The sequence below is a fragment of the Planococcus citri genome, chromosome 2 (assembly GCF_950023065.1).
Source record: "Planococcus citri chromosome 2, ihPlaCitr1.1, whole genome shotgun sequence".
Classification (NCBI taxonomy): domain Eukaryota; kingdom Metazoa; phylum Arthropoda; class Insecta; order Hemiptera; family Pseudococcidae; genus Planococcus; species Planococcus citri.
Genome location: NC_088678.1, coordinates 61,263,649 through 61,289,947, shown reverse-complemented (window position 1 = coordinate 61,289,947; position 26,299 = coordinate 61,263,649). Strand labels below are relative to the sequence as shown.

Here is a 26,299-nt window from a genome sequence, read left to right as displayed (position 1 = left end):
TTAGTCGTGGTAATGATTTTTCTGGCGTGAAAGTGCCTATGCTTGTCGTGCTGACGCCCTTTTTTGTCGTGGTATTAAATCACACCCTTTTTAAAATATGTACTAATTTACTCAAAACTCCAAAAGTAAGCGATTTTAGAATTTTTAACCACTCAGTAGAACTCCAAAAGAGATCTTGGATTTTGAGGGCAATGACGACCTTGATCCTTGATCGACGCTACACAGAATCTCAAGTATACTACCTTTTAGAACTGGTGCAGTTATTTTCGAAAAGAGGTGGGAGTAGTGGTAAAAGTAAAAAATCACAACGCATATTTTGAAAAATTCGCTCTCTTTGAGGAAAATTGGCACGTCTGAAAAGAACATTCAATTGCAATAGAACACAAAGCTGGTCATATAAAAAGTACTTATAGGAAAACAATTTGCTCATAAAATTTTGTTTCATTTATTGATATAAATAGGTAGGTAGGTAGTTAGGTAGAGGTACTATGAACCTTCTACCCACAAATGCATTTGAAATGGTGATAAGTTGCTGGGATTATTTTAAAGATTTTTTGGAGCTACACATTACACAGCCAGGATAATTTTCAGTATCAATATTTCCCCTTTGTTATTCCAACTCTCCCAAATTTTCTTCAGCTCCCCCTACAAGCTGACAAAGTTTGTCGACAACTATACAACTAATTCTATTCTTTTTTTCTGATTTCAACATTTTTCAAATTCAATCATAGGTTTTTTGAAATTGAAACTCGGCAAAAAAAACAAATTGGTCTGAGCGAAGCGAGGGCAAAAGACTTGAAAAATTTGTAATTCGAAAAATAGAACAATATCAATTTTAATGTAAGAATTCAGTTTTTGTTATCTCAACTTAGGAAAAAAATCACTTCGATAAATTTATCATTTTTTTTCTCTTAGAATGTCTCAAACAATACTTAAACCTGCACGTAAAAAATTGACCACTTTCTACTGGTGGGAAATCATGTTCTATAATTTTGCTTCTCTTCATTTATTCTGTGAAGCCCCTTATCTTCTAAAAAAAAATATTTACCCAGAAACTAAAAAACATTTTGATCATGTAGCATAAAATCTCTCACTAAATTGATTTTTCTCTGAGATGTTACGCTTTTCACTTTTCAGATAATTTTGGAAAAATATAAAAAGCTCAATTTTGACTTGTCAAATGAACGACCTTTCACACCTACTATAAATATCGGAGATCGACCTTTGGAGCTTCTGAAATGCTGTTATTTGATTTCAAAAATGGAGCTACTTTTTCCATCATGTATAACTTTTCCGCGAATCAATTTTTGGTTGAAAATTTTTCCTATTTTTTCACCTTTTTTGACAGTAAAAATATTTTTTTCTGGATCAACCATGCATTCTACGAAAAAAAGAATAGATGAAAGTAGAACATTTAAACTTTAAGCACAAATCTTAGAGTAAGAACTAATGCTTCCTATTTAAAAAAAAAAAAACGTGCTATACTGGAATAATTTTTTTGTAGGGTGTTTAGTTCGACCAGAAAGTCCATTTTCACCCTCAAAAACGATGAACAATGGGAAAAAAATTGTTTTTGCGGAAAATGTTTATGAAGTGGAATTTTTTTATCATTTTTCTTGAGATCAGTGTGAAAAATCCCATCAGTATCACCCTCGAAAAATTCAATATTTCATATGAGTATGTCCTTTCTTCTTTCGATACTTCAGCTTAGGTAATAAGAATTGCGAGAAAAAAAACAGACTGAGAGAAATATAGATAGCTAATAGGTATAAAAATACACAGCAGGGTGAAGGTAGGGGTAGGGTGTACAGTAATGTAAAAACGTAAAAGTCACTCTCGAATGCATCACACACCTAATATACTGTACAACAAGAAGCTTAGATAGTTTAAAAACTTCGCAAGTGCGGGGTGCAGAGGGTGGGTATTGTTAAGAAAAGGTTGCGTAGTATGCACTATTGTCTGATTGTGAATGAATAGAAAGAAGAAATGCACCTCTGCAGTTCGTGATTTTTGGTCGTTCGCGAGGTAAATCACTAAATGTAAACATATATGTTAAGGAAAAACTGGTATGCAACCAGAAACCACACTTGGTGATAACGGTGTAAAGAATACCCTTAAAGCGAATAATTAGAGTTGAATATCTTTCGAAGCTGTCTCAATCGATACTAGATGATCAGGAAGCTGCTTACTCGGACAGAGTGCGTTGTATTTAAATTCTGACCTTAGATTCGGAATCAGCGTCGTTCTAAACCATGAAATCGATATGCAACTCGATATATTTCAAAATTTTATCAGAACCCCCCCCCCTTCAAACTAGGACAGAATGAGTTGTATTTGAATTCTGACCTCAGATTCGGAATCAGCACTATTCTAAACCATGAAATCGATATGCAACTCGATATAAGTATCTAGGAAATTTTTTAGACCCCCCCCCCCCCTTCAACCCCTCTTCGAAGTCCAGAATTTCCAACAAAAACTGGATGGGGGCTCATTCCATGAAACCTCATGGCTTATCAAATCAAAAGTGCAATTGATGAAAATGACTAAATCCGACATCCATAATCACACACGTGCTCAAATATTGTACATTTGTAGAAAAATTCCCTCCACTACCCCCACCCAAAAACTAAAAATGATGGTTTCATAATTCAGTGGCATTCTGAAGCGAAAAATAATGTTCGCTGAATACATTTTTTAGATTGAAATTTTTTCCAGATTGAAAGATTCGTGTTATGAGCGATATTCTAAAAAAAAATTCAGAAAGTATAAACAAAGGGCGGGGCAAGGGGAAGGGTGATTCTCACTCCAACGGAAAGTACCCTTACAACATATCGATTGTTAGGTTCTCAAAGGCGCGGAATCCAAATCTGAGGTCAATTTTCTGTTATCTGCAAACGTATTCTTTTTACACAACACCAGCACTCGTTTTTTAAATCTTAACACCAGGAAATTTGACTTTCAACTTCTGAATCAAGATATCCACTATCCAGTCTGTCACACAAATGATTTTTTCCTTACTTTTCTCTGTTTTCCTGCCAAATTTTTCCAATTTTCTGGATTTTTCAGATGTTCACACACAAAATATTGGAGAGGGGTGGGTCAAATTCATTCAAGTGTCATCAACAACAAATTATCAATTAATCCACATACTTTTTGAATTTATGAAGCTATGATAGAAGATTAGGGTAGCACCTCATTTAGCAACATCTGGGCATCTGGATCTTGAAAATAAACAAGGGGAGTGGCGATGTGTGGAATTGAAATCCCTGAAACTTTTTCTTTGCCAAAATTTTTGAAAACAGCAGTTTAGTCCTATAGAAGTTCAAATGCAGACAAATAATAGGTATACCCACACGGAAAACAACGTAGGGGAATTCCTATTATCACAAGCTCAACACAACATAGCCCAAAATTACCATCAGATTCGAATTTGGAGCCACTGAAAACCATGAAATCGATATACATGACGATATATGTGAGAATTTTTCAAATCCCCTCCCCATTTTACCCCCTCTACATACTTCCTTAAAATGTTTAACCTACGTTTTATGGAAGCTCATTTCGCAAAATCACAATGAATATAGCAACTATGATAACAATGAATCATTTCATTCTTCAATGCCTAGATGGTCATACGAGCGCACAATGGGGCTGCATGAAATGTCACCCCCCCCCCCTCCAACTCATTCCTCCCCAACTGAAAAACAAGTAAATTTCTTCAATTCTGTTCCAAGATGGAGAGAAAAACTTCAGAGAGTTGATCTCAAATTACAATTCTTCCTAAACAAAATAATACCTACTTATTATAAGCAATCTGTTTTTAAAATTCAGAAAATGTAAGCAAAGGGGGCGGGGCAAGGGGAGGGGCGATTCTCACTCAACGGAAAGTACCCTTCCAACATATCGATTGTTAGGTTTTGATGGACGCTTAATTCAAATCTGCGGTCAATTTTTGCTCATTTCCAAGCATACTCATTTTACACAGCACTTGTACTCATTACTTATAATAAATTTTGAAATTTGATTCAATCTTTGAATTTTACAAAATCCAAAAATTCATTCAAGAATCACGCCTCCTTGGAATTCCCAAACTCTGAAATATGAGCAATGGAATGAGGTAGGGGCTCAGGAATGTGAAAATCACATAATTTGATAGTACCCTTCATGCATATCGATTGCTTGGTACTCGAAGCCACAGAATCCAAATCCGACGTCAGTTTTTACCCATCTCCAACTATTCTCTTCTTTCTTCACAGCCTTGCTTGAGATTTCGCTTCAACCAGGCAAAATTGCCGCCTCCACCTGGCACACACGCTAATTACGACTCTATCAACCAACACATCCCTGACAAGCGCATCGATAACGGATATCGATTCGATAACAATACGCCCACGTAGAATTTAGCTTGCATTGCCGCATACCACTCGTTTACGGAACACCCTAAATGTACTCGTATGTGTAGAAATAGTTCATTGTCGTCGCCAGCGCCATTCACCAATTACCGGTACAAAAATCACACATAACTCGATAATTATGGTACCAATCGTATGAAAAATCTTTCCGAATCCAACCCATTTAGAAAGGTAATACGGGGAGTGGTATCAAGGATATTGGAAAACGAGCGTTGGAACGAGAAAAAAATTAAATCATCTTATATAGGCGATCGGCACATACAGTACAGCCTTAACCATGATCTCATGAAGACCTTGTACACACGTACGATTGTACTTTAGCTTCTAATTCAATTGGTACTCGTACATAAGAAGAATTTCCACTAACGGTAAACGTATTTCTCACCTTTATACGTGATGCGTGACATCGATAAATCATTTGGATGGCTTCCAAAAATGAAAGAAAAATACGTTTCTAACCCTTATCGGGATCTCTTATAGTATACGCATCAGGTGTCATCGATACGCTGGAAAACTTTTTTCTGCTGCGCGGTACTTAGTTGTATATGTACGATTTACCATGGCTATTACATAACGGGAACCTTAAATTACTATTCAACGTTTGTCTGACCACACGCTGGAATTCTTGAAACATTTCTGGAAGCGTCCTGCGCCCTGCCTCTCTCTGTATCTATCAAATTTCTGGCCTCTGGCCACGGTTATTGACCACTCTATTTTGGTAATAGTCATTCTTCCTCTGTTTCTGTGCGCTGCTCGATTCGTAATCTGAATGTAGTGTAGGTAATTACCCTACAAAGGTAAGTACATTTCCCGGGGTGTAATTACAGCCAGTAGGTACGATGATGAGTCGGTCGATCTCCGAGATAGACCATATCATTTACACGACGCGATCAGCTCCCAGCCAGCGTAGAGCGTAGAGGAAACAACCTTGAAGAACGGTAGTAAAAACACAACACCACAAAAATAGGTTAATGTTATAAATTACACCGTGCTCGGTTACAGCAAATTCGGCATCACATTTTTACGATGACATAACAGCTGGTAGTCTCTCTGCTTTATGCCAGCAACCCTACTACACAGATCTCTGGATGAAAGTTAAACAAACATGGCATGAGAGCATTTTCACGCTAAATTTTTACGATCAATTTTCGAAGAAAGAAAAAGCATCTATGCGGAAATGTAAAAGTATGCTCATCTTCGGATATCATTTTACGACTCCGAAGACGTTTAGTAAATGTAATGATCGAGACAGTCAAGACGACAAATCAGACTGAAAGGTGATTTATGATGCACTAAAAACATCTCTTTTCATTCTCCATTTCATTCGGGCGAGCAAACAAACAAACGATGATGCTTGTACGAGTATGTCTTCATCATCGAACCTCACTCTGACATTTCTCCTGGTCATTGACGATTGATTTTTTTTTCTTTTTATATGTGGTATGTATTTTCATTATCTAATAATAGGTACATGTTCGCAGGTATCTCTTTTGTTGTATCAACTCGGCAAACCAGTTCATTTATTTGCGATGAAAATTTTCCATCTTAATGTGTCCAGACTCCAGAGGTAAAAGTACATATACTATAAAGATATTGCTAATCGTATAGATTATGTACTCTATATACACACAAAATGACGAATCGTGACTTACGATTATCTAATATGTTTAGTCATGGTCAAAGTTACACAGTTGGAATATGGGTCAGTTTTGTTGTACAAGAGATGAAACATGATACAAATTTTCATATCGCGCATTGCATATTGTACTCGTATACTTCTCTACCTACTGTATACTTTTCGATACTAAATCGTTTCATTAATTTATTATGATACGTTTTTTTTCTCGTTCTAAATGAAATTATCGCTGAGCAAGGTCATCCGGAGCCTTTTCTTATTCTATATGCTGTACCTTATAGTTGCTCAATGGTAAAACGATTATTGTTATTTTTTTTTCTTCAAAGCTTGAAAATACTAGTAGAGTAAACGAGTACCTAGTACGTATGTATGTAGATTAAATATCTGTAAGTATAGTAGGCTGGATGAAGAAAGAGGTAGAGAGAGTGACTGTCTGCAGCTAGCGCAGTAACCTTAATATCTAGAGCTGCTTTTTGCTTGGAGGCTTCGTTTAATCTACACAGGGTGTTCTGAAAATGGGTGAGTTTTTAATCCTGAAATTTCCAGAGATGATAACAGATTCTAGAGAACTGGCAAGTTCAAATCTATAGACGCAAAAATTGAATTTAATGAATTCTCATAAAAATAATAATTATTTTCTCTTCAACGTCATAAATTGAACTTTCAGTTGAATGAACTGTATGATTTTATTTTCAAAGAACAAAATGATGAATCTCTTGAAAAAAAAAATGGACTACGCAGAAGAACAATTTTATAGTCCATAATGACCTCAAGAAATCAATTCTTGTGATGGAAAATCATTTAGAAAAAAAAAAGATTCAAATTGAACTTTCCATCGGGTCGAAATATTTCAAAAATGGAAATTCCCTGCTTTAAAAAAATCACAATCAACTGGAGTTGAATTTCAAGGTCTACAAACTACAATTTTGTTTCTCATAATATTTTTCTCAAGACCTTTGAATTTGCAGTTTCTCGAAAATTAATTTTCTTTCATTGCAACAATGACAAAATTGAAAAAAAAACACAAAAAAATTTTCCATCAAGTAACACAATTGAATTAGATTCAATATCCTAATTTTTTCCCAAAATAGCTCCAAAAAACAAAATTTTTCGAAGCAAGCTAATTGCACCACACAGATGGGAAATTATACCTAATGTCTACAATTTGGTTCCCTTCATTTTCTTCGTAGGACCTTTAATTTTTTCAAACATCAATTTGTTGTGATGACCAAATCAAAAAAAATGGCTCTTAAACTCAGTTTGTTTTTGCTTGATTTTTTTGCAATTAGAATTTTTTTTAAAAAATCACTACGAATTGAAGTTTAAATATCTGACTTTTGCTCAAAATTATATCAAAAAACAACGTCTTGATGGAAACTGGATAATGAAATTTTAAGATTTACAATACCTATTTGTTTGCCCTAATTTTTTAGTAGGATTGTGATTTTGTGAATTAACCCAAAAATCGATTTTTTGTTCTAGAAAAACATGAAAAAAATTTCTCCACAAAGAATCAATTTAAGGCAAGTTTTTTTACTTTAGCTCAAAATATCACAAAAACAATGTATCTTGGAGAAAATTAATTACTTTTCACTGGTGAAAAATTTTATGCACTGCAATTTCTTTTGTAAGGCCCTCAAATTTTCTTTGAAAAATCAAAATTTTATAATGAAAAAATTTTAAAAATAATACCAATAATTCCTCCTTTCAAACAATTGATTCGTGTTGAAATTCTGAAATGAACTCGACAGGAAGGTGTATAATTTTATTTCGTTGCATTTTCTTCTGCAAGACTCTCAGTTTCTCCTAAAAATTGAAATTTCGTGATGAAATAGAAATCGCAAAAATTAAATTCTTGTCTCAAACAATTTATTAAAATTGAACTTCTCAACTTTTGCTGAAATATCTTCAAAAAACAAAGATTTTTAGAACAAACTAGGAAAATGCACATCACAAGGCAAGAAATTTTTATTGCTCTGAAATTTTTGTATTTATTCATTTTTTTTGAAAGACTCTTCGTTTTTCTTAAAAATTGGAATTTTGTGATAAAAAATTTTAGAAAAATAAAATAATTCTTCTCTTCAAACAAGCGATTCAATTCAAACATTCGAAACTTGCTCAAAATTCATTAAAAACAATGTTTTTTGGAGAAAATTAATTGAATTTTGCAGGTGGGAAATTTCATGATTTACCTAGGTACAATTTATTTTTTTCAACTTTTGCAAAATATCAATTTTTTCTAATATTATGCTGAAAAACTAGAAAAAAATTGTAATTTTCACCACAGACAATCAATTTGAGTTAAACTTTTCAACTTTGACAAAGTTTCTTGGAAAAAATGCATTTTTTTCTCTTCTTTTTTTTTAGGATCCTCAATTCTCTCCAAAATTGAAAATTGGTGAAAAAATTGAAAAAAAACAAAATAACCAATTTTTTTATCACAATTGACTCAAACTGAACTTTTCAACTTCAACTCAAAATATTTCAAAAAACGCCTCTTAATTAAAAGTGAATCAACTGAATAGAAAATATCTTGCTCAAAGATTTTCTGTTTCAACATTTTTTTTTTTTTCGAGGAAACCCTCTAGTTTTTCTCAAAAATTATTTTTCATTACAAAAAATCAATTCTTGAAAAAAACTAAGAGCCCTGCGAAAAAAATGAAAAGAAGCAAACTGGTAAGGCATAAAATTTGCCACCAAAAACTGTGATTGATTCTTTTCTAGAATGCTTTGTTTTTGAGACATTTTAAGTAAAATTTCAAAAACTAAACTGAGTAAAAAAATATTTTTTTGGAATTTCACACAAAATTATTTTCAAATGCAAAAAATGAAACACAAACGACATTTTGTAGAGATGTGGAACAAAAAATATACAAGTTGGTAGAAGGAACTTAGCATATTTTTCATCAGGTGAGGTTAATTTCAATTCAAGAAGTACTTCAGTACTTGGGTACTTGGAATTCGTCTCAAATGGAACATTATTTTCATTTTTAGACCACTTTGAAATAAACCGAATTAAATTTGACCTAAAAAATGAATCCAGTGATGCACCCTGGAACACTGATCCGTCTCACCAAAACTCATTTTCCCCTCTAATTCTATCTAAACTACCTGGGCACATATCCAGTACCACCTACGCCTGCAGAAAACCTCTACATATTAAGCAATTATTTTTAATTGACACCATAGCAACCCAGTAAAGCTCGTTTAGATTAAATTTCGCTTCCGAAATCCAATCCAATGTACACAAAAATGAAAAAATACCAACACAAAATGTTATCTAATCCCATTCGAAATTACTCGTCACTACGTAAGTATACGTAACTCCTAAGGTATCTATGCATACAATAAACAAGCAAAGTTGGAGAAAAAAATCCAAACCTAGGCACGTGCCAGCATCCTAAAGTTACGTCTTACGTGTATATTTCCGTCATAAACCATAAATCGCTCTCGAGCAAAAAAAACAACTTTGGAGGAAATGGAAATTTGAACGTGAAACTTTACCGTATAGAAAGCTGCAGGAGGCAAGTCGTGAGCTAGGTTTAGGCATATATTAATCAAACCAGTAAAAGAGAGAACCTTGGTACGTCTAAATCAAGATTAATTGATATGATTGCCTTTTTTTTTTCGAGTTTCGTTTTCAATATTTCGAACAAATTTCAACAAAAAATAAGAAAGTGAACATAAGATCCTTCACGGTTTAATTTTCATCCCCAAAAAATTGTTCGTAAAAATTTTTTTTGATACAATTTTTTCATTTTTTAAAGATCAATAATTTCAATTCTCCGTAGAAATACCCCCATCCTTTCAACCAACTTTTTCATCCCCAAATTTACCCTCTCCTCTCCTCTCCCCACCCTTCTCCCTCCTAAATCATTTCAAAAATTTGGAAATTCAACTCACCAAAAATCTCAAAATGATCCTGGCAATATCCACAGTCGAAATTTCCACAGCAGCAGCACTTATGTAAATAAGAACACACAGTACAAAAACACTATCACTGGTTCAATGTACGAGCATTTAAAAAAAAACACACCAATTTTTAAACAAACATCAATAAAAGGTATGAGAAAAATCAACACGCCACAGAATCAATATCAACAACAGCATTCGTATCGCCACATTAAAATCGCGTCGCCAAAACTATAATCATCGAAATAAAAACTCGAAAAAAGATCGCGAAAACATCGAGAAACACCGCCGAAAAACGCACAACGAACGTAAATGTATAATACGCGCGTATTTTACGAGTACATTTGCGTCGAGATACTTGAAAAACCGCGTACAACCAGGCAGTCGAGCGCTGTCCCGGTGGAATGGATCATAAGATCGTCGTATACGCCGCCGAGAGAAATCTCTCTCTTCTTTTTTTTTTCATCCATCGAGTCGTACGCGCCGATGAATTTCAAACCGGTTGTAATTAATGCGCATGCGCGACAACGCAGCCGATTAAATTATTCGTGTCTTTTTTAATTATGAAATAACTATTTACATTGCGCCGATGTCGCAGTCTGTGACAAGGGACGCGATCAGGGTGGACAGGGGACATTGTGTTTACCTATACATACTACCTAGACCTACGAGTACATAGACGAAATAAATGCATAGCGTAGGTTTGCATGTGTACGTGTTATTTGTACTAGTATAAATTTATGCATATGTAATGTATGCTATAATACAGTTACATGTTACATGTACGAGTATGTGTATCTTTTGATCTGCAACCAATATAGCGCCTTATTAGAGCCGACATCGCCCCCGCACCATGCCCCCAATCTGCTGCAATTGTCAACCTAACGTTTAATGGAATTGTTTTCAAAATACCTTAATGATATGTGAATGCATAGGTGTTATTGCTAAATTAAATTATCAGCTATGCAGGTCTTCATTATCTCGAGTCGATGACCTGGAAGAAGCAGAGAAGGGCGATGATGCTGTGGGAAAGAAAAGAGTAATTCGAGTCGATTACATTTTTCAGCCCCAAAATAGAGATGAATAATCAATCAATGTTCATAGCAGATCTCAAAAGGATCTTTTTATTTTCATGAGGAATGGGAGGGGGGGGGGTGTTTCAAAGTTGTATCATTGAAAGCATAATATCAGCTGACAATAAAATAATATTTTCAAAAACTTGAAGAATTGAAGAATTTTTCTGAAAAAATTGATGTATTTTTTTTTTTTGATGGAAGTAGGTATTATTTTATATATTACATTTTTTTGAAGAAAAATACTAAATAACCAACCTCCCCCCTCCCCTCCAAAAAAAAAACAGTAACTTGATAGAGGAAAATTTGGCCACCAATGTCGATGGATTGGGGATTTTTGTGACCCTTCAACCTTCAATTCCACATGAACTTGGACCAAAATTAAAGTCTGGAGCCGGTTTCACGCAATTTTTTTCAACTTTCTAGGAGGTGGAAGGGCATGGCAGGCCTGTAGCTGTGATTTTTCTTACGCATTCCAAACAAAATTGTGGTCAGGACAAAGCTGGGAGAAATAAAAAAATATGACTAAAAAAATCTATCTAGCAAGTTTCAGCTACCCAATCAAATTTTTTCACCATTATTTATTTCTTTGAATTGAAAATCATTGCGAAAACACCAATCGTGAAAACTACAATGATTTTGGCAAATCCTGATTTCTGTGACTCTCCCTCCCCCTTCCACTTTTCGAAAAATTCATCTCAAATTCGAGAACATACATACATGCAGAAATTCTCATAAAGTTATGGCTAATCAGCTGGGTAGGTATACATTTCTCAATTTTTGGGCTACGTACTCATATTTATTTTTTCTTTTGAATTTGAGACTAATTTTCCAGCAAATTTTGAATCCAATTTTAAAACATTTTTTTAAATGAAAAGTTTTCCATTTTGCGTTAAGAGGAGGAGGGGGGAGGGGAATCTCCAATTTTTTTTTTTAAAGACGGTAAAATTCACGATATCCTTCAACTGGAGCACAACGTTTTGTTATTGGGACGACACGCTAGCAGGTCTTATGTGAAGTGACAATGAAGGGAAAAGGGGGAATTTTCAGTAATTTGCGATTTTTCGCAAAACTTGTTAATTTTAAAGCTCGTTTGTATTTCAACATTGGCTGGATAGTGGATTTAGATTAAATTTGTTCGTAAAGAATCGAGAAGATATTCGAAATCAGTACGATTAAAAACGTGAAAAGCTTTGAAATCCAAAAATTTGGAAAAATTGGCGAAGAATTATCGAAATGGGATTTCAAACTACACTTGGAGGGCACAAAGGCTCACAAATTCAATAATTATAATTCAAAACAATGAATAAGAAGTGATGTGAAGTGGCATATTGATTATTTTATTGTTTTTAATACTCTAAATAAGATGGATATCAATTTTCGAAAGGTCGTTGGGTTCGAATATCTCATTATTTTTTTGGATTCAATCCCTCAATCTCGTTCTAGGAGTTCCTTTTGTTGAAAATGAGGATTGGAGAGACTTGAAGCCATGAATCTAAAAACTAAAAAAACTATTTGAACATTGGAGATTGAACACACAAAAAATAGGTCATTTTGATTTGACCTATTCTATCTGAAAAATTGCAGAAAATATCTTTGGAATAAGACTGAAAAATAGATCAGGCAACTGCAGTTTGGAAAGAGAAGAAAAAGAAGCTTTCGAACATCGAAAGAGGACCTTTTGATTCAATTTTTAACGAAGGACGCTTTTCTGAAAAATTTTCTCGAGGTAGTGGAGTAGATAGGTAGCTAATTGAAATAGTAATTTTTTTACCCAAAATATGCAAAAAAATATGCAAAAATTTCAGTTTGAGTGATGTATTGCTGAAAAGGATTTTCCAAACTAAAAAATATGAAAACTCTTCAAAACAAGTCATTTATAAATTAATAAATTATTCCAAGAAACAATTTTCTTCATGACATTTTAGCAGTGTTGAGATTTTTTAAACAAAAAAAGTCTTAAAACGCTCACTTTTTGCAAAATTGCCGTTGATATCAAAAAAAAAAAAAAAAAAAAAAAAAAAAAACAAGAAAATACTAAATATACAGAAATATGCAAGTTTCCCCCTCAAAATATGCTAAAATAGGCAATTTGGTCTGAAATATGAAAGATACGCAAAATGATATTGGGCTCATTCATCAGGAAATTTCCTAATTCGCGGAGATAGTATCAAATATGCCCTTTTCTAGTCCATAGAAAAATATGCTAAGCAAAAAATCCCAGCTCTAGACATAACCATATCAGTATTAGCGAGCCACAATTCGTTTACAAAAAAATATAAAATGAAAAAAAAATACTTAGAGAGGTACTAGACAACCCAATTTTTTTCAAGTTGATAAAAAAAGACATTCAAAATCAAATTATGAAACTGAAAAAAAAATCTCATTCAACATTAAATAACAAAAAATTACGTTGAAGAAAACTCAAAACTTTCAGAAAAGTACAAAAAATGCTGTTACTTACATTAGTTCGAATAATGTCAATGCCAATACCCCCTCCTTCCCCCTTCCAATTAAAATCAAAATTCGAGCGTGAAGGGAAAATAACGTTCATGTTAAACTGTTTTGAAGAACCCCCCCCCCCTTAATAGACGATTTCCATATCTATGAATTTGACTTTAAAATTTTGAATATTTTGATCATTAGGAAATTGATTCAAATATCAAACACCGACACGAAAAACCAAAACACTATTCCACCCCTTCCTCACTACTCCACTTCGAAGGGTCGAAAATAAGCTACAGGCAAAATTTCAGCTGTCTACGTCAATTTGGTAAAATTTTGATATTTCTCATTTTTGGCCTTTGAATTTTTTTTAATTTGCCAAAAATGTAAAAAAAAACACACAAACCACGTATTTTTGTTGAATAAGTACAGATATGTTTTCCCGGTACTATTCCGGCCAAAAGAGGTTGGGGTTGGGAAGGGGGAGGGTGGAATTTAGGCTCGAAAATTTTTTGGAGATACCCAACAATAATCCATCGTAATAATTTTCTAAATCCGGGAACAGGGGAATTTCACCTATCTCACTCTGGAATACCTATCTTTTAAGCTGTCTGTTATGTTATGACCAACGAACCGAAATTAATTGGCTATTTAATTCGATCGCCTGAAACTTCACAAAGAGTTGAAAAATTATCACCAAAAACATTCGAAAATCACCGAAAAATTATCACCTTTCAAAATACCACAATTAAAAATACTTTTGTTTTGAAAAAATCTTAATCATGGGTAATTGTTTGATGAAACCGAAATTCACGAATGTACTTTGGTAAGTGATTCAAAACTGCAGCTTATACTTAACTTATTTTCAATTCTCACGATATTTCTTTTCATTTCACATCTCATCTCCCCAACACGAATTTTTCAGTTACAAAACTTTTCGTAACCAAACCTCGATTATGGACTTACCCGAAGAACTGTGGTTGGAAATTTTCAAATATTTAGACACTTCTGATTTACATTGCTCCGTCGCCAAGGTATGTTTCGAATGGTACCGAGTCGTTCAAGATTTCTCGTTATATTCGCACGTGGTTTTGGATTATAAATTGAAAAACGAATCGATATCGATAGTTAACCGATACCGGCCTTTCATCATGTATATCGACATAAGACACGAGGCGAATTTGGATATTTTACTCGACAATATTATGAAATGCGAAAATTTACAGTTACTTAGGCTGGATTATTGTCGACAATGCACAGGTAAAAATGATTTCCCCCTCAAACCCCCCCCCAAAAAAAAAATCAACCCGCTCTTAATATATTAAGGTACCAACTTTTTTGTCGCAGATTTCAAAATGAGCATAATCAAAACGATATTCAAAAACTGCAAATACCTGACTCGTTTAGAAATCATGTACGAATTATCTCCCGTTAGTAAATCATCTTTACGTAAAATCGCCATCATCAGAGTTATCTTTTTTCGTACACCTCCTTTTAGTAAATTCATCATGACGATTTACACGAAAAAAGGCTGGAGGAAAAATCGTACCGCTATGTCCGCTATTATACACTTTGAAAAACGTAAATGCGCCGAATTACTTTATAAAATGAATATCAAAGAGTTTATTTGTAGAATAGCTCAAGAGACGTTTGGACTTTACGAAAAATAACAGTTTGTATTTCTTTGCTTTTTTTTTACCTGTTTGTGTGTGTTTTTTTAAATGTTTTGTTTTGTTTTTTCGAGTTTTTAAAAATAAATGCATCAAGTCTCTCATTCTCGTCGTACCTTTAACTTGTTGTTGGTAATTTTTACTACCATTAGCAACAAAATGATATTCTGCCTTCCAACTCGACATATGCAATTTATCAGACAGGTGTGTTGAAGTAGAAGTAGCTCGTTGTTTGTACGTCACGATCGTTGGCAACTTGCTACATGTATTCGTCGATATCAACGAACCTGACACCTTTCCTTTTTCTTCTGTTTTATCAGTACCGCAGCCGGTTAATTACGCGTATATTATTACTTTTCCGAGGTAATTTATGAGACGTGTGAGACATTGTAAGTCTTTCCGGACGTTGGTGTGTGTGTTTCTTCCTCTATATTATTCAATTATTACAAAATGAAGAAATTAACTATACTTACGTATAAAATACCTACGCTGTACATAACCATAATTGGTTAATTTTTGACAAATTTGAATTTTAAGGCGATAAAAATGAGTACCTACGTACAAAAACGACACATAGAAACTGAAAATAAAAATAATGCATATCCCACGAGGAAAACGGCTATATTGGAGTATAATGTAGGGGTTGGTAAAGTAAGACGAGGAGGAAACTTTACAGAAAATCAGAAAAATTGAAACTAAGGAAACTATTTTTGTTTAACTAAAATGAAGTTTTTGAATAAAGTGAAAAATATCACGAAAATTATACGAAATTGCTCAAAATTTGTGAAAAAAATGAATAAAATGCGTGAGAAAGTTGAACAAAAATTCGGAAAAAAATTCGGAAAAAAATTGTGAAATATCACAAAGGCAAGAATACTTAACGGCCATTTAACAGCTATTTTATAATAAAACTGCTTCCTGAGAATTTTGACCAAAAAAAAACCACATTTCAATTTTTCATCAACTCGTCAAAAATTGATTCTCTGATGATTTTGATAAAAAATTTGAAATTTTTTGACGATTTTTGCAAAAACAGGATTTTTTTAGCAATACTGGCAAGAACAAGGCAATTTGACAATTTTGGCAGAAATTGGCCCCTTTTAACAATTCTACCAGAAACAGATAATTTTTAAAAATGTTGACAAAAATGAACACTTCTTAACAATTGTGTCAAAAATTGACACTTTTTGACAACGTTTCCAAAAATTCACACTTTTTGACAACTTTTTCAAAAATTGACATCTTTCGACAACTTTTCCAAAAATTCACACTTTTTTGACAACTTTTTCAAAAATTGACATCTTTTGACAACTTTTCTAAAAATTGACACTTTTTTTGACAACTTTGCCAAAAATTGCCACTTTTTGACAACTTTTCCAAAAATTGACAGTTGACACCTTACGAGAACTTTTTTAATAATTGACACTTTTCCAAAAATTGACACTTTTGACAAATTTTTGAAAATTGACACTCTTGACAATTTTTTTGTAAATTAACACTTTGACAACATTTTCAAAAATTCACACTTTTTGATAACTTTATTAAAAATTGACATCTTTTTCAAAAATTTGCCACTTTTTGACAACTCTTCCAAAAATTGACACCTTTTAGACAACTTCTTCAAAAATTGACACTTTTTGACAACATTTTCAAAAATTGAACCCTTTTTGGCAAATTTTTCAAAAATTTACACTTTTTGACAACTTTTCCAAAAATTTACACCTTACGACAACTTTTTCAATAATTGACACTTTTTGACAACTTTTCAAAAATTGACACTTTTTAGCAACTTTTTCAAAAATTTACACATTCTTGATAACTTTTTTAAAAATTGACATCTTTTTCAAAAATTTGCCACTTTTTGACAACTCTTCCAAAAATTGACACCTTTTAGACAACTTCTCCAAAATTTGACACCTTTTGTTTCAAAAATTCACACTTCATATTGACTACTTTTCCAAAAATTGACACTTTTGGACAACTTTTCCAAAAATTGACACTTTTGGACAACTTTTCCAGAAATTGACACTTTTAACAATTTGTTTGTTAATGGACACTTTTTGACAACATATTCAAAAATTGACACTTTTTGGCAACTTTTTCAAAAATTCACACTTCTTGATAACTTTTTTTAAAATTGACATCTTTTTCAAAAATTTGCCACTTTTTGACAACTCTTCCAAAAATTGACACCTTTTGTTTTAAAAATTGACACTTTTTTGACAACTTCTCCAAAAATTCACACTTCATAATTGATAACTTTTCCAAAAATTGACACTTTTGGACAACTTATCCAAAAAATGACATTTTTGACTTGGGCAGGCAAAAAAAAACCTTATTAATGTAAGCAAATTTGACAAAAAAACAGGACTTTTGCTTGGCAATTTTGTAACAAAAAGAGGTATTTTTGAACATGAAAATAAATTTTTTGGATGTTTGGGGTGGAGAGAGAGTACAAAAAATTATGGACTTACAACTTTCGATAATTAGCGTGCTCCCAACATAGAAGTGATCAAAAAAGGACCGCTTATCTCACAGAAAAATTTTTAATTGAAAAAAATTTACCGACTAGTTTATTTTTTTGTTTTGAGGGCCTCTTAAGAAGAACCGATGTTGCTGAGGAAACATGGGAGGTTCTTGAATCTATTGATTTTTCTGAATTTTAGGAGCCTTTATAAAAGAGAAAACTATGCATTATAGCTTGGAAGGTCGGAAAGGTTTTACTCTTCATAAGGGGATTATGTGGAAGAATTCTTACGTGGAAATGAAAAAGTTTTGAGTAAATTGATTTCTTTTTTGAACAGGAGGGTCTCTGGGTACAGTGGGTACGTCTTGTTGTAAACTTGGAAAAAATTTCTAGTGATTATGTAATAAGAAAAGATTGAGAAGCAGACGTGATTCAGGAAACACCTATACCATGTTTGTTTTTAATGAACTGAAATTATTCCCTCATAAAATGGAATTACTTCAGCAGATGGACTTTTGATATGAGAATGGAAAAATATGTTTTGCGGGTCCGAAAAAATGTTATGAAATCTTGAAAAATGATCTAGAAATCTTCCACCATGCTCGTATTTTTTCTTTCATTGTGTTTTAAAGTTCCTTTCTGACATTTGAGGGGAAAATGAATTTTTGACATTTAAAAATTTTTCTCCTCTTCCTCCCTCAGGTATACTGTTTTTCTCATTTAATATAAGGTTAAGTATATGGGCCTCCAAATGTGAATGCCATTCAAATTTGGCTAGAAATTAAGTTTTTCGGAATAATAATTGGTCATTTTGCTACTTTGGTGGATAAAAAATGGGCGAAGTGGATGGTCAAGTAACTAAGAGATTCCCTGGTGAACAGCTTTTTATAAATTTCCCGGCTCAGAACGATTTTGTCAATCACAGAGCTGCCTCACAATCTATGATGCTATCCTTTTCACTTTTTAATATTTCCATCGGGTGAGCAACGGATACCAAGGTGGAGCTGGGGGTGGGTAACAGCGTAATGTGACTTTTAAATCACGATATTGTGTATTAATAGGTCGTATCGTGGTAATTGTAGGTACCTGGTACTTATAGTATTATATTAAACTCGCAACCGTTCTCTTCGCTGCTGCGGTTACATAAGATATCGCAGACCTACTCGTAGAAGACGGTGCTACGTTGAACATCTCCGGGCCTCGGTGGCCACGGCGGCCAAAGATGAATTAATGAATAAGCGATATTCGCATTTTGCTTTAGTATATAGCACGATCATACCATCAAGAATCTGTATAATTTCGCGATTATACAGATAATTTAATTGGCGGGTTTTGGGAGACGAGCATTCGACTGTATGACGAGAAAATCAGCAAACCAGAGGTATCTATATCGATGGGATAGAAAGATTTCCTCGTAATACATTCCGTATAGCGATAAGATTCACAGGAAGTCTGAGGCTATATGCGGAATTCCATTGTTGATTTCTGTTAGCTCGCCTATCGATTGGTGATTCGAGAGGTGCTCTGTTTGCTACGAGTTCGAGTATCTATGAGGCACTGCTGGGCGTGTTTGCTAAAATTCTCGGGCAATTTACCAACAACTTGGTGCAAATAGGAATACTTGAGCGTATTACGCGAGCCAGGTACTTTACCTTCTGCCTACACGTATCACAGCTCTCGAGTCTTACTATTAATATGATCGCGTTTATCACATTTGATTAACGAGCAGAAGGGTGCAGAGAGAAAATCGCATCGCATATTTTACGAGCATCAACGTCGTTCGCGCACAAACAGAAGGTTAAATTATGTGACGACCTTTGGTCGAGATTTACTCGTCCATCTATCGCGAATTATATCGTGAAATAAGTAAATTTTAAGCCCCTGGGATCGTTCGCTAATGTATCGATGCAAAAGTGTATAAGTTGATGTCCTCTATTCGCAAACACCTATACGAGTATATTTTTTCGCATAAATTTTAATAGACTCCTCTGCTTCCCTCCTTCCTCAGACGATAAAGAATAATGACGTGTTTGCACAGCGGAGACAACCGCCAGTTAATTGAAGTTACGTAAAAAAAAAAAAACAGTGCACCACTATAGGAGATTATATACTTTGTCAGTTTTTTGTATGTATTTTTTTTTTGAATGCTGCGTTTTCTGCACAACTCGAATTGAATACCAAGATTGTATGTTATGCAACACGATCATCGCTAAAGGCTACGGTTGCATCGCTATTTGATGGCAGGGGCAAGGTCGTTGAAAGGTTTCCGTTTGCTAGCCTGTTCTCTCGTTCGTCTACTTCATGTTCTTCTCCATTCGGTGTAAGATTGTAATGGTTTCACTTTTGATGAGCGTGCATCTTTGTGTATGGGTATAAGGTATTGCTATACCTGTCTATTACATTCCAAGTACCGTGCTAGTCGTAAAAAGCCTCCTTGTGTTACACTGTTTGTTAATAAGCCGAAGTAATTGGAAGTGTTTTTTTTTTACGAGGAAATTAATTTTTCGATGCGAAAGGTGTTCAGCAACGCGTAATGGCGTCAATTAGGCATTATTCAACTAACAGATTGTTTTATCTATCGTGATGCTATGTGCAAGCTTATGTTGAAAGTCGATAATGAAATCATTCATTTGGTCGAGTGTTTGCCAAGAGTGTAAAATAATAGAAAAAAAATGATTGTAATTGAAAAAGCACGTGGTGTAAGATGAAAGGTTTAATCGCAAATTGATTTTTTTTTCATCGAGAATGTTTCTTTCTTCGTACGCCTATGCGTGTAAAAAAAACAGAATTAAATGTGTTTGAAACCCTTGAAATACTGATTATTGAAAAGAATTGAAAATTAATGTAATTTGATTTGTGTTTGAATATTTTTTTTTTTCAGATAAGCTACACTTTTTGAAAAGTGAAAACAGTTTTCAAAACTAATAAAATTTCATTTGAAATTTTTCACGAATTTCATTGATTCGAAAATTCGATTATTAAAATTTTATCTTAATTTGTACAAATGTTAGCAACATTATCTGGGAGGAGGGGGAGGGGTCAACTTTCTTTTAAAGCATAAAACTATCATGGTATCTAACAACATTTTTTTTGAAAAAAATCGCTACTTTTTCACTACTTTTTTCACTACCTGTCTTCAACCAAATTTATAGAAATACTCTTTACTCGGACCCCCCCCCCCCTCTCCACGCACAAAAAATCAACAAAATCGAATTTTTCACGAAAAAATTTTCAAAATAATTGAAATTGGAAAACAAATGTGTAGGTATATTATGCATAGTATTTATTTCAATCAATTTTTTCAATAATTTAGAGGCTCTTATTAAGCGTTTGAACTTTTTCATTTTTTTAATGGGTACCTTTTGACTAAATTAACTACTTTTTCACTACTCTCACTACCCATTTTCAAAATCACTATTCATCACTACTTTCACTACCTGTTGGATACCCTATATTTTGAAAAAAGAATGACGTCAAGGTTAATTTGGACGGTTTTTAGATCACATTTTAGAAAATCTGAAATCTCCAAAATGTACCCAAACGATTCAGAACAGCCTGAAACCACCTCCAATCGACTCAGCATAATTATAAAAAATGGTGTACTATTGTAAGTGAATTTCATTTCAAGAACTCAATTGGGTAAAATGTTGTGGAAATTTCAATTTTCAAAAATCTGCAAGGGTGCTCCAGAACTACCTACCACTCAAAATGGTTCGAAACCGTTTCCAATCGACTCGGATGGTCGAAAACAGGGCACATACCAAATTTCAGCATTCTTGGTCTATTTGGTGAAATTTTGATTTTTTTCCCATTTTTGACTCAAGTTTAATTTTTCTAAAATTCATTAAAAATCAAAAGCGTTTGTGAACTCAGAAATTTGATCTACTGTTTCCAAATTCGTATTCGGGAAATCAGACCACCTCGATTCAAACTACGATTATTTCAGCTGATTTTCAAATTCTGTGATTTTAGACATTTTTTTTTTGATTTTCCATTCAAAATAAAAGGACACAGGTGTAGAAGTGACTTATGTAACTTTTCTCATAAGGATTATAAAATTACTTACTTATTCTCATACGCAAGTTCATATTCTATCATTTTTGGAAGGAAATTGTACTCACCTGAAACACAGAAAAATTAAGGTGGATTAGTTGGTTACAAAATGTATTATTGACGATCAATCAACAGAATGATATAGACCGTATGATATTATGATACTAGTCGAAGGCTAAAGTAAAAATTTTAACGATCTCCATGTTTAATAAACAGCCAAAAATGAATATTCGCAAAAAAGTATCATAAAAATAGTAGAATTGATTGTGAATAAAATCACTCAAAAATATCAAAGATTGATGAACCATCAGAGAAATATGACAAAAATTTGAGAAAATGTCTCAATTGGGTAAAATTTTACACAGCCTGCTTAGATTATTGAAAAATAATTACCAAGAATTAATACGAAATTCTTGAAATTGAATGATGATTTGTCAAAACCACAGAAAGTGTCATAAAATTTGTCAAACTGACCCCCGCCCCTCCACCAATAATTGAAAATTACCAGAAGTTGATCTTGGTATCTAGTAACGGTTTTTTTTGTTTTTTTTTTTTTTTAAATAAAACCACTACTTTTTTCCACGAAATTTTCAGACAGCTCTTGACTCAACACCTCCCCACCCCCACACACACACACACACAAAACTAACAAAGCCAAATTTTTCACAGGAAGATTTTCAAAAAAAAATTTCAATTGGAAGAAAATTTGTATTATAAAGTATTTTTTAATTTCAATCGAAATAATTTTATTAAGTACTAAACTAAAAAACAAATGAACCCATTGGTGAATTTTTTCATTTTTTCACTACCCAGGTGTCTAACGAAATTCCAAAATGAAAAAGTAGGGACTTTCAACAGGTCATTTTTCGAGCACATAGAATTTTTCAAGGTTGGGGGGGGGGGTGTAAAAATTTACATTCAAGTTTTTAGTCAAATTTTTGCAAAAAATGTTTGCTCTAATGATGTTTTCAAACACCTTTTGATTTTATTTAAACAAGTAGACGCTAAAAATATAACGTTTCACTTCAATTTTTCGTCTTATTTTCTCCTCATCAATTATTTTAAAAATTAATGAATATCACATCAACTTCGCTTAAAATCAAATTCAACATGAAATTCTTCGATTTCGATTGTAAATATTTCATACTGCGTATTTGCTTCAAAATTTTAAAATTCGAATAGTTATTTTTTGTTGAAAAATTGAAAATGAAAAAAGAAAAACAAATGGGCTCGAGCAAAGCAAGGACAAAAGATCTCGAAAATTAGTATTCCAGTAGGCATAAAAACGATAGAATTCGAATATATATTTTTTTAAATCCAAAATTAAAATGACATGAACTTTCAGTGAGTCAAATTTCAGCCAAATCAGAGGTGACGAGTTGACGAAGTTTGCTTATTAGGACCAGTTTTTTACTCACCTGAGAGCATGCTTCAAAAGTATTCAAAAATCATTTTAAAAATTGACAAAAAAAATCTCAAAAAACGTAGGTAGGAATTTTGTCAAATTTTTGTAGCATTTAAAATTTTTTAAAACAATTTCCATGCTTGTCATGCAATTATCTACGTATTGATACTCGTACATTTTTCAACAAATTTTTGTAACATTTAAATTACTTCTAATGACATTTTAACGACATCAACCTAGTTTTGAAATGTTTTTAGGTCATTTCGATTAATTTTCGTGATAATAGGGCAGATGATTTGAATTTTTCTGAAAATGAATTATACTCAAAATCAGTTCCGAAAAGACCAACGTTATTGTAACTACCGATAGTGCGAGGTTATGAAGGGAGGAAAGAAGGTGTTTTATAATTTTACATACTAACTACTGCTCTGCAAAAAAAAAAAAAAAAAAAAAAAAACTTCGAAACTAAAACCAAATAAATAAATAAATATTCGATTCTCAACTAAACCATCAGCTCTTATGTTTTAATGGCTATTTTGTCACGATAATGACCATTTAATTATAAACGAGCATTTCGGCGATCGACGCAGCAAAACAGAGAGAGAACCAGACAGGAGGAGTAGATCTTGACTGCATGTGCACGTATTAATTTTAAGGTCATCTACGCTCCGTGCTGAGTACAGAACAGAGTGGTTCATCCGCGGGCCACTCCACTCTTCGCCCCTTCTACCTCCACAGTATGATATTTTGTAACACGCTCGTAATTAGTAACAAATAAATGTATATCTAGGTACACGTATAGTAGGTATTATAGAAGAAATATGAACAGGTTGGAAAATTTTTCATGCTTATGCGAATAATACAACTTTTCGTATCGGGCTAAATGCCCATAATAGTTTAAAAGAGAATTCACGCTGCTTGCGATTGCCATCGACGATCCAGTTTCGTAATTTTCAACGTTCTCGCAAACACTCACACACTGAGACGTATAGAAATGTAAATCTTGTCATCGTGTACATAAAATTAGATCAATTTTTTCATTTTTAATCCATATAGCATTAGCTTTTTATGTTTAGACTACCTCTCACCTTTCCAAACCAACTGGAGCTGCGCTACCTATAGGTATGTTTGAGTTGCTGATTTGTGCACGTCGTCGCGTTGCCGCGTACTTGAAAGCCATAAGGGACGGTATAGGTTCTTGGAAAAATACCCATCGAAGTCGTAAATCGATCTCGTAATTTCTCAACTATACGACTTTTTAATATAATTATCTCCGCCAGTTACCATACCGCGTAAAGTATTCCAATTAAAAATATCATAAATTACCCCTCGTCCCTCGTCGTCTCTTACTTTTTTCACACAGAGGCTGCTCAAAGTATGCTATAAAAATTGCACTTATATGTTGTAATAAGTCTATACATTTGCCGAGTCGTAAAGATAACGTGGACGGTAGGAAATGGACACGTTGATTGGGAAGGGGATTACATCTCTTTTATCGGCTACCAATAAAACCATCGCGTCGTAGTCGTAAAATGATGCTGGTCGAGTGGACGATTCGCTGAAATTATTTTCACTTATTTAAACAGCTTCAGATCCGACCAAAGTACACACAATATTAAGAACGAATAGAAAGCCTCCCTGCCATGACCTATCTATCTATCTACCTGTCCTCACACAACAATGTACAGAAGTACCTTACCTGCAATGCCTACGTAGGTACAATATGTAGATGTAGTACCACCAACGTCTCAACATCGTACGTAGGTAACATCCTAAGGTATGTATTGTATAAGCTATACAATTTAATTAACACCTATTAAGACATTGTAGGTTGACACAAGAGCTACTTTTTGCAGCCGCCTGTTCGGTGTTTGTGTTTGCCTATTCGCTGTCTCTTTATTAACTCGCATTCCCAGACGGAATTCGAAGTTGGTAACCTCCTGCGCAGCCATACGAGTATACTCTGCCTGGCATGATGAGACAAATTAAACTCGCCTCGGTCATTTCAGTGAAAATGTTGAGTTATCGCGGTGAAAAATCTCATCAACCTTTCGATTAAATAGATCTTGTATAAATTAATACAGGTATTAGAATTTTTAGGAATATTATTCGATTATGCAATTTTAATATCAGCAGACTATAGCTGTTTTGATTATCTGATGATGATTGTTATGGTTCGTTGATCTCCGCATATGTTCGTGTAGTAGGTATTAGAACGTGTTAAATATTTTGGCTATTTAATAATTACAGAAAATTCTAATTTTCTACTTAATGATAGAAAGTTGAAAATTATATGACCAATTTTCGTGATTTCTTACAGCCATGATATCCACTATTTGAATTTTTTTAGTAACTTTAGTAAGTAACTGAAAAATGGCAAAAAAGTAACCAAAAACAAATTTGAGAAAAAGTGACCTAAATTTTGAGAAATGAGAGCAAAGTACATACGTATACTATTATGTAGCAACAGATGGAGATTTTTTTTTTAGTTATCCCTCAATGCATGAGCGTAGCAAAGCAGTTGATGTATGCCCATAGAAAAAAAACTGAAAACACTTTTCAATACATTTTAGAGAGTAAGTATTCCCAGGTAAAATAGGCGAAATGGCCCAGTTCCCAGATCAGGAAAAGTATGAAGAATAATTATTGTTGAGTACCTCCAAAAAAAAACACTGTGAACTTGCCAAAAATTCCTGCTTTTGCCAAAATTATCAAAATAAGTCTCGTTTTTGTCAAAATTATTAAAAAAACTATTGTTGGCCAAAATTTTGAAAATTCTTATTATTTCCAAAAATATCAAAAAATCTTGACTTTTTGTAAAAATTGCCAAAAAAGCACCTGTTCTTTGCCAAAATGTTCAAAAAAATTTATCGCCAGAATAATTGTCAAAAAAAGTCTCATTTTCGCCAAAATTGTACAGAAGTTTTTTTTAAAAAAATTATTTAAAAAATCCCAACTTTTTCAAAATTGTCAAAAAAGTTTTATTTTTGGCGAAAATTGTCAAAAAATACATTTTTTTGACATTATCAAAAAAGTCCTGATATTGATATGGTGCAATATACCTTCACTGCTTAGGTGGTTATTCTAATAATGCATCCTTACGGCATTCTATTTATATCCCATAAAGTGAAGATGCATGGTAACATGGTAAATTATATAGGGTGTGTTGGAGGATGTACTTGAAGGTTACCACGCGTCTAGAAATATGTACGATCACTTGATTCCA

At 33.3% G+C, this 26,299-nt stretch overlaps 1 protein-coding gene across 2 annotated transcripts in view; it reads right to left on the bottom strand.

The window, feature by feature from the left end:
* Positions 1-26,299, bottom strand: part of exp (expansion) — a 297,616-nt gene that overhangs the window by 217,233 nt on the left and 54,084 nt on the right. Inside the window, exon 1 of one of the 2 annotated variants that reach the window (XM_065351981.1) lies at positions 9,952-10,400. The exons of the other annotated variant lie outside the window; for it this stretch is intronic. The gene's annotated coding sequence lies outside the window, so the exon portion shown is untranslated. Of the gene's footprint in view, positions 1-9,951; positions 10,401-26,299 lie in introns of those variants that run through there. 2 annotated transcript variants of the gene reach the window in all.